The sequence below is a fragment of the Jaculus jaculus genome, chromosome X, assembly GCF_020740685.1.
Source record: "Jaculus jaculus isolate mJacJac1 chromosome X, mJacJac1.mat.Y.cur, whole genome shotgun sequence".
Lineage (NCBI taxonomy): Eukaryota > Metazoa > Chordata > Mammalia > Rodentia > Dipodidae > Jaculus > Jaculus jaculus.
This window is the reverse complement of record NC_059125.1, coordinates 127704664-127720045: the sequence shown is the minus strand read 5'-3', so window position 1 is coordinate 127720045 and position 15382 is coordinate 127704664. Positions and strand designations below refer to the sequence as shown.

Below are 15382 nucleotides of genomic sequence, written 5' to 3'. Positions count from 1 at the left end.
ATATGATTTTTAACATAAAGGAGCAAAGCTATGACAAATTGTATGTCCTTTTTATTCCTATTCATTCAATCAATATTTATGTGTGTCTTATATTTACCATGTTTGGTAATGAATTCTAAAAAGATAAACCAATCAGAGTACATGGTGTTGAATTATTCAGAATCTGGGTATGGATTGATATCACAGAAATGTGAAATTTAAGAAAATATGTTGCTAGAGCTTTTATGATTGAAGGACATTAGGTATGTAGGAAGAAAACAATAGTGAAAACCTTCCATTATAGTTGAGGGCAGGCAAAGAATATGACATTTGAACTTATTCTTCCAAAGTAGAAAATATATTTTCTAACTGGACAAAGGGGTGATGTCAATGAAAGAATATTTTCCTGGAAAAAATAACATTAGTGCAAAGTTTAGATGTTTGAAATGTAGTTTGTGAGTATTAAAAAGTATTAAGGATATTAAGCAGAGGAGGAATAACTCAGGTTTGGTATTTATATAAAATAACCCTGACAGTTAAGTAGAGGGAAAATTAAAGAGTGAAACTGAAAACCAATTAAAAGCCCTTGGAAGTGTTCAAACGGGAAATGATGGAGCAGTACCAGTAGAAATATGGGAAAAAATGGCACAGAAATATATCAAAAATATCTAAGGACTTTAGTGACTTTCTAGATACAAGATATCAAATATGGAGTCATAATAATGGTATCATGTTCTCTTTATTGACAATTTAGTCTATGTCATTTTTTCAGGATGATGAGAATATTGTTGGGGAAAGAGTTTCTCATAAAAGACAATGATTTTTGTTGTTAACCTAAATGTAAACTTTATGAGAGATGTATGGATATTTAGTGAACTGGCTCAAATGAAAGTTACTGTTTGGAGATATAGTTCATGTTGATATATATATATATATTCAACTAGTGAAAATTTCCCATAAGAAAAATATTCAGATTCAGTATTTGTGAAAAAAGTGGCAACCATTCATGCACAGAATTAAATAAGCATTGAAACATCTCAGTTATTTTTAAGAACTCACCATAACATTGATTCTAAAATCTGACAAGGACATTTAAATAAACAAAATTATAGATAAATCTCTCTTGTGAACATAAACAAAAAGAGAAGTAAGTGTCATTTCAAGTGTAGCAATAAAATATAGTATATCACAGCTAGATGGTATACATTCCAAGTACTCATTGTTAGCTTATCATTCAAAAATTATTCAGTGTAACTTACCATGTGAACAACGTTAAAATGAGAAGAATCACATGAGCATTACAATAGAACCAGAATGTTATTTGAAAAATCTTAAGACCCTTTCATGTTAATGACTTAACAAACTTACTCATTCTAAGAAAACAAAATACAAAAAAAGTAAACTACATTATATACAGTCATGAAAATAACGATGACTTTTCACTTTGACTTGTTTAAAAGATCCTTTAATTACTTTTTTTGATCCAAATTATATTGCAGGTTCAAATAATGTTAAAATTTAAAACAAGGAAGGAATGTAAAGGCATTAGGAAGGTTAAACAAATTCTTATTATCTGCAGAGAATAGCATAAGTAAAGATTCAAAGAAATTTATGCCAAAGTATTTTAAGAAGTTGACTTAACAATTTAAGATACAAAATAAGTTTTATTTCATGTACATGATAAAAATTTTAATTGAAAATAATTGCATGTTATAGTGGTGCTCATTTCTATGTATCTACTTACATAGGCTATATTCCTCAATTATTCAAACACTAATACAAGTGTGTTAGTAAATACAATTTTTAAAAGTGATTTATATATATAATATAATACATTGTGTATTATATATTATAATGACATAATATATAATATATAAATCAAATAACCTTAAGAAAAGAAGGGCATCCTAGATATGTAGGTCTGAACTTGATTCAGTCACTTAAGAACAAAATTATTTCCATAAAGAAATGATTTTAAGCCGGGCGTGGTGGCGCATGCCTTTAATCCCAGCACTCGGGAGGCAGAGGTAGGAGGATCGCCATGAGTTCAAGGCCACCCTGAGACTACAGAGTTAATTCCAGGTCAGCCTGGACCAGAGTGAGACCCTACCTCGAAAAACAAAAAAAAAAAAAAAAAAAAAAGAAATGATTTTGACTATAGTCTTCATCTAAGTTAGTGTTCAAGAGTTTCAGCAGGCCTATCAGCCTGCCTTGTGGATTTTTAAACTTGGATTTAAAAGTGCCAAACTCTCTAGATTGATGGTTGAATGAGTAGACAGAGAGACACATAGACAGATGTATAATCAGTATACATACATATATATATCTACATGTAAGTAATCTGATGAAAATTATTGAATGACTTTATGCAGAAAAGTATCACATTTTGAGAAAAGTTACAAATATAAACAAATAGGAGTAGAGATTGTATAATGGGATAAGAAGATTAAGCGTTGCTAAGATATAAGGTCTCAAAAAGATGCATAATCTCAATAAAAATTCTAGTAGAGAATTAAGGAATTTAGTGGATATCTCTAAAATTCATAAAGTAACATAAAAGTTTCAAAAGAGTAATTTGTGTAAGAGGGGCAATCAGGAAGAAGTTATTTCTGGATGGGAACTAATGTTATAAAGATAGCAATCAAGGGCATGTAGAATTGGCCAAAGAATAAGCAAAATGATTAGTGGAACCAAGTCTAAGGTCAAGACTCAAACTTGCAAATATACTGTCATCTTATTTATAACAAGATCCTCCAGTATTTGGAAGACAGATGGATTATTCAATAAATAATTCTGGGTCAAGTGAATACGCTTATGGGGGAAAAGTCTTGGGGGAAATTTCAGAATGAAAATTGTGAACACAGCAGGTATTCTTTTAGCAAGGAACCATTTAGTTAAATTTACTTGGAAGTTGTTTTTAAAGCACATTAAGTTTCTGGAAATTGACCCAAGAACACAAAGCAAATACAAAAGCAACTAATTAAGAGAATAAGTCTTGGAAAGAACTAAAAGATTTGTGGAATTGGAGGCTTAACATGTGATCTCCCTACCACTACCAGCTCACTGAGGTGGGAAATCTATTGCAGTAATCTGAAGTCAAGAAGATAGGCCCCTTAACCACCTAGCTTCCAGTGTATGGTCACATATTTACCTTGGAAAAAACCATCAATATTACTCATCATTAAATTTCCACATTGCAGAAGTTCTATTCTGGGCTAGACTTCTTTCCCCATACCTAATAAGTAGAATCTCTACTTTGGACACAGTAGCCATGGTATGTGCCATCCTGTACTCACCTGAGATTTCTAGAAGGGAAAAAGTTGGACACTAGGAGGGTCAATTAAAAATATCCAGGAGCTGCCTTCAGTAAACAGAGCCTTGGTCCTAGGTTTGAAGTGCTGCTCTAGGACAGGCATGCCATTGTCCTTATTCACTGCTCCCTTGCAAGAGCACAAGAATTCTACAGAGTAAAAGATAAGATGCAAGAACACAGAACTCCACAACTCAGATGAAGGAGATTAGTTTTATTTTTAAATGTATGATTCAGAGCAATGCATGTTTAAGGTATTGTAAATAACTCAATATACAGTAGAGATAAATCAGGAAAATCTGGTAGCTTATACCACTTATAAAATAGTATGGAAGTTAGACTACTTGCTTAAAGTTTACCAAATTTAATTCTAATACAGTGTTCTAATTTAATTACACCTTGTAATATATTTTGTATAGAGTCCATTATTATAAATTTACAAGCTGGACCTTGTGGCATAGACTTATGGTCACAGATACATAGGAGGTTGAAGGAAAAGAATCACAAGTTCATAGGCCATCATATGATCAATCCCAGAGTGTGATTTTTGTGCACAAAAGGAAGCCAGGCATCTGCTCTTGGGTACAAAATTATACAAATATATCTTAGATCAAATAGTGGGGCATTGACGTCTCCCACCTATTGAATTGTTTGTCTCTCCAATTCTTTTTACAATACTTTATCTATTTGAGGATGTTTAGATACATATATGTTTACTATTGCTGCATGTTCCCAATAATATAACACTTCTGTCATTATAAAATGTTCCTCCTCATTTCTGGTAATGAAATATGGTTTAAAACACATTTAAATTCTGATATTACCATCACCACTTCAGCTCTTTGATTACTACTGTTTAAATATATGATTGTCTCACCTACTATTTCAGCCTATTTCTATCTTTGAATCTAAAATATGTCTCCTATGGATAGCATGCAATTGGGTTTCTATTCTTCTAGAGTCATGGAACACAATATACAAATCATAAATAGATATCCTGCACACACACTCACAAACTCAATCTAAAATTCACATTAATGTAAAAGTATAAGATATTTGGAAGAAAGGCATTATGTGTAAATTTAACAAAGAAGGCTAAGGAATGAATTTTTAGGCAATACCAAAAGTATGGCCCATAAAATGATAAATTAATATGTTGTGCATCATCTGAATTAAAACTGCTCTTCTGTAAAAGCCTAGGTGATGAAGAATTATAAGGTACATATTTGGAGAAATTATTTTCAAAGCATCTATCTGACAAAGTACTAATATGTAGAATATAAAAAGAAGTTTCAAAACTATTAAAACATTTTTTAAATTTATTAAGATAATTGTCAGAAGACATAAACAGATATTTCACTGAGTAGAATATACAAATGGCAAATATGCACATTAAACCCATTCAGCTTCATTAGACTTCAGTAAAACAAAAGCTAAAACTACAATGATATGGTACTGCATATCTATAAAATATTATTATCCAAGTTTGACAAGGACATAAAATGACTGGATCACTCAAACTGGTGGTGAAAACATAAAATGTTATACACTGTATAGGTTTGCTAGCTGGTACAATAGAGTACCCTAAATCAGGATTTAAACAACACAGTTATTGCCTCATAATTCTTTAGACTGTGGATTTAAAACCAAGATGTCAGTTTTCTGAGAATTGTGAAGCAAAACTTCTGATCCTTGGCTCTCCTTCCTTTGTGTCTTCACTTTATATTATCTCTGTGTATTTCTGGCCAAATTTTTTATAAGGACTCCAGACATGTTTCAATAGAGCCTTCTCTAAAAACATGATTTAACTTTATTTCCACTGTAAAGATCTTATCTCCAAGCTAAATCTCATTCTAAGACAGGGCATCAGGGAAGCCAGATTTCAACATCTGATTTAGAGATTGACACAAGTCAATCATAACAGCTACTCTGGGTGACAGTTTGGCTGCTTCTTCTCACAGTAAATTTGCAACTACTATATAACCCAACAGTTACTCTTCTGGTCATTTAATTCAGAGAAATGAAAGCATATGTCTGCTTAAAAAACAGTACATAATGTTTATAGCCAGTTCATTCATAATAGCCCCAAACTGGAAACAGCTCAGATGTTCTTCAACAGGCAGATGTCTAAACAAGCTGTGGTACAATATATTTAGTTAATAAAACGGGTACAGAATACCAATACTTACAAATTTCTAGTCTCATGAGGTTACATAACTATGATCCCAGTTATAAAACATTTCAGGAATGAAGAGCAAATTAGTGATTGGTTGCTGAGCAATAGTGACAAAAGTAATAGCAGGAGGGAAGCAGCTGTGGCAATGATAGGAAGTACTCTTATAGTGATGAAAGACATTTGTTTCTTGACACTAATAGTAGACAAGTGATAAAATTGTGTAGAACTACAGTATAAACCTTCCAATTCGTTCAGGTAAATGTGATTACTATTGGGGAAATCTGAGTGAGATGAGATGAGTGAATTCAATCAGTGTCAGTATCAATTCACCAAATTAACAGAGAAATAAGAGAAAAATTTGTAAGCATATAAAACAAAGCATTTACTGAATTTCTAATTTTATTCATCATAAAATGTCTCAGAAAACTAGTAAATATAGGGGAACTTCCTCAATGTGATAAAGTGAATCTATTAGACACACAATTTATATCATGTTGATGATATTTCCATTGCTTTGGAAGGAGGTGCTAAGAGTAGAAACCAGGACCTTCTGTATACTAGGAAATCATCCTACCACTCAGCAACATTCATAACTTTCTTAAATAGATTTGAGAAAAACACAAATGAAATCAATTTCACGACTTATATTAGTATTCTGTTTTACTGTACATTTTTATTGTGAACTTTAAAACATGGACATACTGTGATTCAATCATATTACCATAACATTATTTATACTGGTATTCTTAAAGAGTCCTACAGAAACAAAAATTTATTTTAAGTCCTAAAGATAGGGGAGGATAAAAAGAAGTTGTAATTCACGGATGAGATAATTATACATGTAGAAAACTTCAAGGAATCTATACAAAAAGCTAGAAAATAAAAACATACCAGAAGAAGTATAGAGTGAATTTAAAAGGTAGTATTATACATTGGAAATTTTGTGGAAGAGGGGGCGGAAAGAATGTCAGCGCCACATATTGGATCATGATATACAAAGACATTTATCATACCAATAACTGTGGGCAAACTCCACAATGCACAACCCATATACCTCAACAAGGAGGGGCCAAAGGGGAAGCGGTAGGTCACGGATGAGCCCAGTAATGATACCAAACTGCCTGTACTTGCAGAATAGAAAACTAATTTAAAAAAAAATAAAATAAAAACTCATTTTGTAATGCAAAAAAATGTGAAAACTAATTGCATTTCTATGTATGATCCATAAAATAATATTTTTCAAAAGTTAAAACAGGAAATTTAAAAATGTCATGTGCATTGAGATAAAAATCATCTCATATTTATGAATAAGTTTAATTAAAAGCACACCCGATTTTTACACTGAAAATTATAACACATTTGTGAGTGTGATGGTTTGATTCATGTGCTTTGCATAGAAATGAACTGGTGTGAACAAAGGGATTTGGCACAGAAAAAATGAAATCTTTGGGCCTAAACTGCTGCTGGTTCACTTGCAAATTGTTTGAGAGATAAGAACTATTGAGATTGGGCCAGCTGACCTGCACTGGGGCAACAGGAAGAATGTAGACTCTTTTGAAGGGGCCTGAGTTCTCAAGAAGTGCCCTTTTCTTTCTAAATCTGCTTTATTCCCCCCTGGATTAACAAATTGGCACACTGCCTGGTATTGTGGAGTATAAGAAATACAGGAAAAGGAGGGTCATTGAGTTTGCAACACAGACCTGTGTTTTGGAAGTGGCCATGGGCAGTGTGAAGCAGGTTTGCTGGTTGCCTGCATGGAGACCCCATGGAGCCATGAGGATGAACCATGGATTGCGGTGGAGACCCAATGGAGATGCACCGACCACGAGATGGCTGCTAAGGAAAGCTGCTGGCCCTGATGAAGTTTTCCAGGACTGTGAGTAGCCTAGCTGGAGGGGCAGAATTGGAATGCCAGAGACTTATTGGTGGTTAGAATTATTGGACTTGGAGATTTGTCACTGGGTAGAGTTGTTGGACTTGAGCTACACAGTTTGGTGTTTGCTCAAGTTGTTTTAAATCTTATATTGGTTGAATATTTGTTTGATATGCCCAATGTCATCTTTTGCAATGTGAATGTTTATTCTGTGCCATTATGAGTTTTGGGGGCTTTTTTGGAATTATGGCTCAGCTAAAAGATCTGGGACTATGGGAATGTTTGATCATTGGGATTGATAAAAAAAAAAACTATGGGGACTTTTAAATATGTACTAAGAGATTGCATTTTACATCGTGGATAGTTATCAGTTTATGAGGGCCAGGAATGGAATGTGCTGATTTGATTTGGGTGCCCCCATAAACTTGGGTACTGAATGCTAGGTTCCCAGCTGATAGAGATTTGGGAATTGACTCTTGGAGGGAGTGTATTGTGGGGGTGGGCTAATTTGTGTTATAGCCAGTTTCCCCTTCCCAGTGTTTTGCACACTCTCCAGTTCTATGGCCCACCTTATGCTGGCCAGGGGGTGATGTCCACCATCTGCTCATGCCATAGTTTTTCTCCTGCCATCGTGGAGCTTTCCCTCAAGCCTGTAAGCCAAAATCAACTTCTTTTTCCCACAAGCTGATCTTCATTGAGTGATTTCTACCAGTAATGTGAACCTGACTGCCACAGTTATAAATATAAAAGAAACAATAAAATGAAAGATGTTTATCATAAATAGTATACCTCAGAATTAAGATCATGATTCTTGGACTGGAGGGATTGCTTAGTGGTTAACATGCTTGCCTGCAAAGCCAAAAGATACCGGTTTGATTCGCCAGGTTCCACATAATCAGATCCACAATATGGCACATGCATCTGGAGTTTTGTTTGCAGCGTCTGGCAACTCTGGTGTGCCCATTCTCTCTCTCTCTCTCTCTCTCTCTCTCTCTCTCTCTCTCTCTCTCTCTCTGTCTCTCTGCCTCTTTTTCTCTCTGTCAAATAAATTTAAAAAATCTTGATTCTTTTTTAATCCTATAGATAAAATAAGATAAAATATAACTATAGTCAAAATGCCAACAGATTTGTTTCACATAGATTGCTAAAAAACTAACAATGATATAGAAAATTCAAAGGAATGGAATATCTGAAAAGAGCTTTATAACAAGCATAGTTGGTTGACTCATCTACTGCATTCCAAGTCTTAGTATAAAATTATAGAAAACAAGATTGTACAGTATAGCTAAGAGTAAACAATGATATCAACAATAGAAAATAGATATTACATAATGAACACACATGTATGCATACATATAGATATATGTAATTGCTTTTCTAAAATGACACAAAAGTAATTCAATAAATAAAAGAAACTTTTAAACAAATGATACTAGATATCTTCACTAAAAAAATATGACCCATTATACCCATCTCACACCAAATTAAAAAAAAAAAATCAAAGTGAAGCACAGACCTAAATGTATATAAATTTAAAAGTTGAATTTATGGAAGAAAATATGTGCAAATAACTCAATGCATATTTAGTAGGAAAAGCCAGATGCCAAAAAGGGAACAGGAGTATAACTTTTAGGCTGGCATATCAGAATGGATCAAAGTGAAATATCTCTGTTCATTAAAATACAGCAGCTCCTAAAATTTAATGTTGCTTCTAGATGTGACTAGTAGTAAGTGAACTGAAGAACTTAATTAAATATGTACAACAACTCTTCAGGCACACATAGTGCAACAAAGAGTGATAAATTGTGATTTCAAAGGAAATAAAATCCTAGTGACATGGTTCTTAAAGAAAGGTTAAGGAATGGAGAGACTTCTTAGAGGTTAACATGCTTGCCTGTGAAGCCTAAGATCACAGGTTTGATTCCCCAGTACCTACATAAGCCAGATCCATAAGGTGGTACCTGCATCTGGAGTTTGTTTTCAGAGGCTGAAGGCCCTGACGCATGCTCTCTTGCTCTCTCTCTCATTCTTTCTCTCACAAATAAATTAAAAAATTAGCCGGGTTTGGTGACTCATGCCTTTAATCCCAGCACTCTGGAGGCAGAGGTAGGAGGATTGCAGTGAGTTCAAGGCCACCCTGAGATGACATAGTGAATTCCAGGTCAGCCTGGACTAAAGTGAAACCCTACCTTGAAAAAAAAAAAGAAAGGTTAAGAACAAAGCCACTAAGACTTATGGAAACACATCAACTTATACAGCTTATGTAGGAGCCCCTAAACAGAGTGGAGCAAAAAAAAATATGAATAATTAATGGCTCTAACAGTTCCAAATCTAATGAAAATGCATGCCCATAAAATCTTAGTGAACCCAAATAAAAGTAAACTAAATGAAGTTCATCAAATTGCTGATAAGCAATATTAAGAAAATATAAATCCAGTTATGGAAAATATCATATATCCATGAGGAAAAAAGAGAAAAATGGCCTTGAAGTATAATTAAGTGTAAGCCAGAAATGGAATAAAGTACTGAGAGAAAATAGCACTCTCAAAGCAGAATTCAATATCCAGTGAAAATATCATTAAACGATGAAGACAAAATAAAGACATTTTCACACACACAAAAATATGAGAGAATTTATCACCAGCACACCTGCACTACAGGAAACAACAAATGACATTCTCTGGATGAAAAGAAAATATAGCTACTGTGAAATCAAACCCTACACACAGAAATGAACAGCTCTGGAAAATTCTCACCATTAAAATATGCCTAAGAGATATTCTTTTGCTTGTTTTTTTTTAATATAATTACTTAGTTAACTCAAAATTGTTAATAGCATCTTGTGAAGTATTAGATAGTAATAGTGCAAAGAGCAGAAAGAATAATAGTGCATTATTATAACATCACTACATTATATATAGAATAGAAAAACATTATTTTCAGAAAAGAGCTAAATTAAGGATGCCAAGTGTAGAACTTTATTCCATCAAAATATTTTTCAAAAGTTAGAACATGCCCGATGTGGTGGACCACACTTTTAATCCTAGCATTTCAGAGGTTGAGGCAGATGGATTACTATGCATTTGAATTCATCTTGGGCTATATAGTGACTTCCAGGACAGCCTGGGCCATGGGAACCTGCCTCAAAGAATGTTACAACAGTTTCAATGCTAGGAGATTTCATTTTGAAAAACAGCTTAAAAGCAAGGAAAAGGGAAACAAATATTTAAAAAAAGAAAGAAAGAAGGGTATGGTATCTAAATTTAACATTAAAGTTGAATTAAAGTAAATGGGATAAGCACATTAATGAAATCCAAACATTACCAGGCTAAATAAAAATGACAATATAAATTTAAATTGTTTACAAAAGTTACTCTTCAAATGGAAGGCATAAGATAAAAATAAAAAGATGAAATATGACATTATTACAAATAAGCAAAGAAATGTAATTGGGTTCAGTGAAATAAAACATAGATGCCATTAATACAGTCATACAAAGGACAAAGTTTTATTAAAGGTATATGTACATAGTAACAGAGCTTCAAAGTATAAGAAGCAATAATTAATGACCTAAGGAGAAATTAAAGAAATCCAAATCGTATTTGGAAATTTCAGCATTGCTTTCAGTAACTGATGGGACAAGTACACAGAAAATCAGTAATATTACTAAACATTTGATCAACACTATTAAACAACTTACTCTAATTGAGATTCAAAGAACATTGAATTTAAAAGTATGCATTAAACATTTGCAAATAGAGACCACAGGTAGAGCAATATTTAAATAATTCCCATACATTTATAAGTACAATATTATATACAGTATGCTATTTAATCATGTAGCATCCCCCCAAAAAAATAACTGACTGCTGCTCCCACAACACATAAACCACAGCCCTACGAGGAATACCTGCAACCCCACTGAGGAGAGTTCCCAATTGAATGGGGGCAGGGACTACAAAAAAGAGGGTACCAACACACGATGTATCCATATGAAATATTTTGTTAATAATAACAATAAAAATTAAAAATAAATAAATTAGATATTAATTGTAGACTTTTATCTCAAAAGTTTCTGATGACTTGGAAAATAAAATATTTTAAGTAGCTCATAAGTCAAAATTAGAAACCATAAGCAAAATCAGAAAATTCTTTGCAATAGCAACAAAAATATATATCATTATTTGTGGGCTGTAATTTAAGCAGATCTTAGAGATAAATCATAGAGATAAGCTTTAAATGCTTAAATGGGAAAGAAATGTTTATAATCAATTACTTTGGCATCTAACCTAAAGGACTAAAATGAAAAAGACCAATTTAAGCTCAAAGGAAGTAAAAACGAAAGAAAAATGAAAATTGGAAATCAATGAAATACAAAATTAACAACAAATAAAAATCAACAATGTCAAAGTGAATTACAAAAATTCTTTCTTTGAAATTATTAATGAAATTGTTAAGACATAAAACTAATTGTGTAGAAAGAAATACCAAACAAAAATTGTAACTCTCAGCACTGATTAAGAAAATATAGCTCACCTCCGCACCCATTGCCTATGTAACCATCCATGCTTAACGCAACCTCTTTAGGTGCCAGAGTGTCCCCCAAGGGTCTTTTTACAGCCAGGCATGATGGCTCCTGGCTACATTCGCAGGGCTTGGGAAGCAGAGGTAGGGGATCACTGTAAGCTGGAGGCCAGCCCGCGACTACAGAGTGAGTTCCAGGTCAGCCTGGGCTCAAGAGAGACCCTACCTTGAAATAAACAAACGAAAGAACAGTGATGATGTGGTTGGGAATCATGCGGAAGAGATGGTGGAGAAAGTAGCTGGCTGTTCGTATCTCTTTGGCTCTTCTGGGTTTTAGGGCACATGAGAACCCCATATAGGTGTAGCAGAAATGTAGAATAAGTGACTGGCATTTGGCATGGTAGCAGAAGCCTAGAATCTCAGCACTCAAGAAGCTGAGGCAGGAGGATTGTGACCTTCAGGGCAGTATGGGCTGGAGAGTAAGAGTAGGTCTCAAAAAACTAAAAGAGGCGGGGCGTGGTGGTGCACGCCTTTAATCCCAGCACTCGGGAGGCAGAGGTAGGAGGATCGCCGTGAGTTCAAGGCCACCCTGAGACTACAGAGTTAATTCCAGGTCAGCCTGGACCAGAGTGAGACCCTACCTCGAAAAACAAAACAAACAAAAAAAAAAAAACTAAAAGAGCCAGGCATGGTGGTATATGCCTTTAATCCCAGCACTCGGGAGGCAGAGGTAGGAGGAAGACTGAGTTCAAGGCCAGCCTGAGACTACATAGTGAATTCCAGGTCAGCCTGGACTAGAGTGAGACCCTGCTTCCACAAAAAAAAGCAAGATAAAAAAAAAAGGCATTTGTGTTGGGGAGATGGCTTAGTAGTTAAGGCACTTGCCTGCAAAGCCTAAGGACCCAGGTTCAAATTCCCCAGTACCCACATAAACCAGATGCACAAGGTGGTGCCTGCATCTGGAGTTCATTTGCAGTGGCTACAAGCCTGGGCATGCCCATTCTCTATAAATAAATAAATAAATAAATAAATAAATAAATAAATAAATAAATAAATAAATAAATAAATATAGCTACAGCCAACTCAGACACTAAAAGGGCTCATAAAAGAATTTTAGGAATATCTCTGTCAGAGTAACTTGGACAAGTGAGACAAATAGGACAAGTTATTTAAAGATACAAGTTTTTGCAATGATGTCATAATTTGTGTCTTACTCTGTTTGCAGCGACTGTTGCCTGCTGTCAGTAAGGTGGTTCAGAAGATTGACGAAAATTGTTACTGAACAAGGCAAAAAAAAAAAAAAGGGTTGGAGAGATACCTTAGCGGTTAAGCACTTGCCTGTGAAACCTAAGGACTCAGGTTCGAGGCTCAATTCCCCAGGACCCACGTAAGCCACATGCACAAGGGGGCGCATGCATCTGGAGTTCCTTTGCAGTGAAGGCCCTGGCAAGCCCATTCTCTCACTCTCTCTCTCTCTCTCTCTCTCTCTCTCTGCCTCTTTCTCTCTCTGCCTGTCTGTCACTCTCAAATAAATAAAAATAAATGAGAAAAAAAGACACGTTTTAAAATAATAAAAAATATCAATAAGACTGTATCACCATAATACATTGAATTTGTAACTAAAGTCTTCTCCCAGTCTCTCAATGAAAACATGAAGCCTTCTTTTCTTTGTTTATGCTGCCAATAATTAACAGGAGTAATATGAAGCTCGCCTAAGCTTTTTTCAGAAAATGAAAAAGGAGAAATTCTACCCAATTCTATTCTGAAGGCATCTTATACTGAAACAAATTCCAGATAATATCATAAAAGGAAAACATGAGTCAGGTGTAGTGGCACATGCCTTAATCCCAGGATTTGGGAGGTTGACGAAGGAGGGTCCCTGTGCTGTTGAGACCAGCTTGGAGCTACAGAGTGAGTTCCATGTTGGCCTCGGTAGAGTGAAACCTACCTTAAAAAAAGAAAGAGAGAAAAAGAGAGAAGGATGGAAGGAAAGAAGGAAGGAAGGAAGGAAGGAAGGGAGGGAGGGAGGGAGGGAGGGAGGGAGGAGGGAGAAAATAAAGGAAGACATGTGTAAATATTTTCCTATAAATAACCAAAAGAAATTTTAATATAATATCAGCAAATTCAGCACAAAAATAGGTAAAAGAATGACATAGTATAAAAAATGGGGTTGATTTGCATATATAAAGTTGATTTAAAATATGCAACACTAATAACTGCAATTTATTATATATATACATATACTAATATAGCTGTTTTCATCTGAATATAAACAATGTCATTGGGAAATTACAATATCTACTGTTTGGTAAATTTTAGAAAGCTAGAAACAGTATGTTTCTCAACTCATGAGGAATCTACAAGAAAAGGATAGCTAGCAATATATCTAATGATAAATACTAAAGTCTTCCTTTTAACAACTGGAAACATGGTAGTAATGTCTTCTTTCATTGTTTATATAAATAATTTTCTTGGAATTCTTATCCAATGCAGTGAGATAAGAAGACAATACTTAATGAAAATTAATGCATAGTGTAAATGAATTAAACCACTCAATAGAGAAAGCATTCATTTGTTTACAAATAATCATATGAAATCTCTGAAATGTTGAAAGAAGAAAATACTTTAGAAGCCACTGGATACAAAGTCAGTATTCAAAGGTGAACTGAGTTTGTACATATCAACGAAGTTTAATTGGAATTTAAATTTAAAAATTTTTCAAGAGTATCAGAAAACGTTCAGTATTTAAGATTAAATTCAACCAATTACATGGAAAACCTAAATGCTGAAAATGGAAAATCATGAAGATTTGAATTTTAGGACAGATATATTTTAGTCCATATAGATGCATATAGTTCATATGTACTGAAATAATCACTATTATTAAGATTTCAATTCATGTCAGCAAAATAGTTGATGTATTTAATGTAATGCCATTAAGTGCTACCATATTTTATGTGCAAATTATTTATTACCAAATTTATGTAGAAAGCAAAGAATTTACAATAGTCAAAAGGATCTTTTTGAAATTTTTATTTTTTATATTTAATCTGAGAGACAGATAGAAAGGGGGGGAGAAAAAGAGAATAGGTACACCAGGGCCTCCAGCCCCCGCAAACAAACTCCAAATGCATGTGCCACCTTGTACATCTGGCTTACATGGGAATGGGGCATCGAACCTTGGTCCTTAAGCTTCACAAGCAAGCTCCTTAACCACTAAGCCATCTTTCCAGCCCAAAATAATCTTTCTTTTTTTAAAACAACAAGTTGGAGAATATATACACCATAATCTAAAAGCTACAGCCAACAAGTTTATCACGTAAACACAGATGATGGAACAATGTGAATAGAGGAAAAAGATTGATACATCTATGACCAACAGACATCTAACAAAATTACAAGGAAATTAAATGAAGAAAAGTAACTTTTTCATCAAATGTTCCTGGAACATCTTGATACCCACAAGGATATCAATGAACTTCATCAATCTGAAACACAAAGTTAACTAGAAATGCTTCAT

The 15382-nt window shown here is 34.1% G+C and overlaps 1 non-coding gene across 1 annotated transcript; it reads left to right on the top strand.

Annotated features, from left to right (window-relative positions):
* The first annotated feature begins 13048 nt into the window (after nucleotides 1-13048).
* On the top strand, nucleotides 13049-13147 carry LOC123456934. Its single transcript, XR_006634794.1, has one exon. It is a non-coding gene; the product is annotated as a small nucleolar RNA SNORD16 (small nucleolar RNA).
* Nucleotides 13148-15382: the final 2235 nt, after the last annotated feature.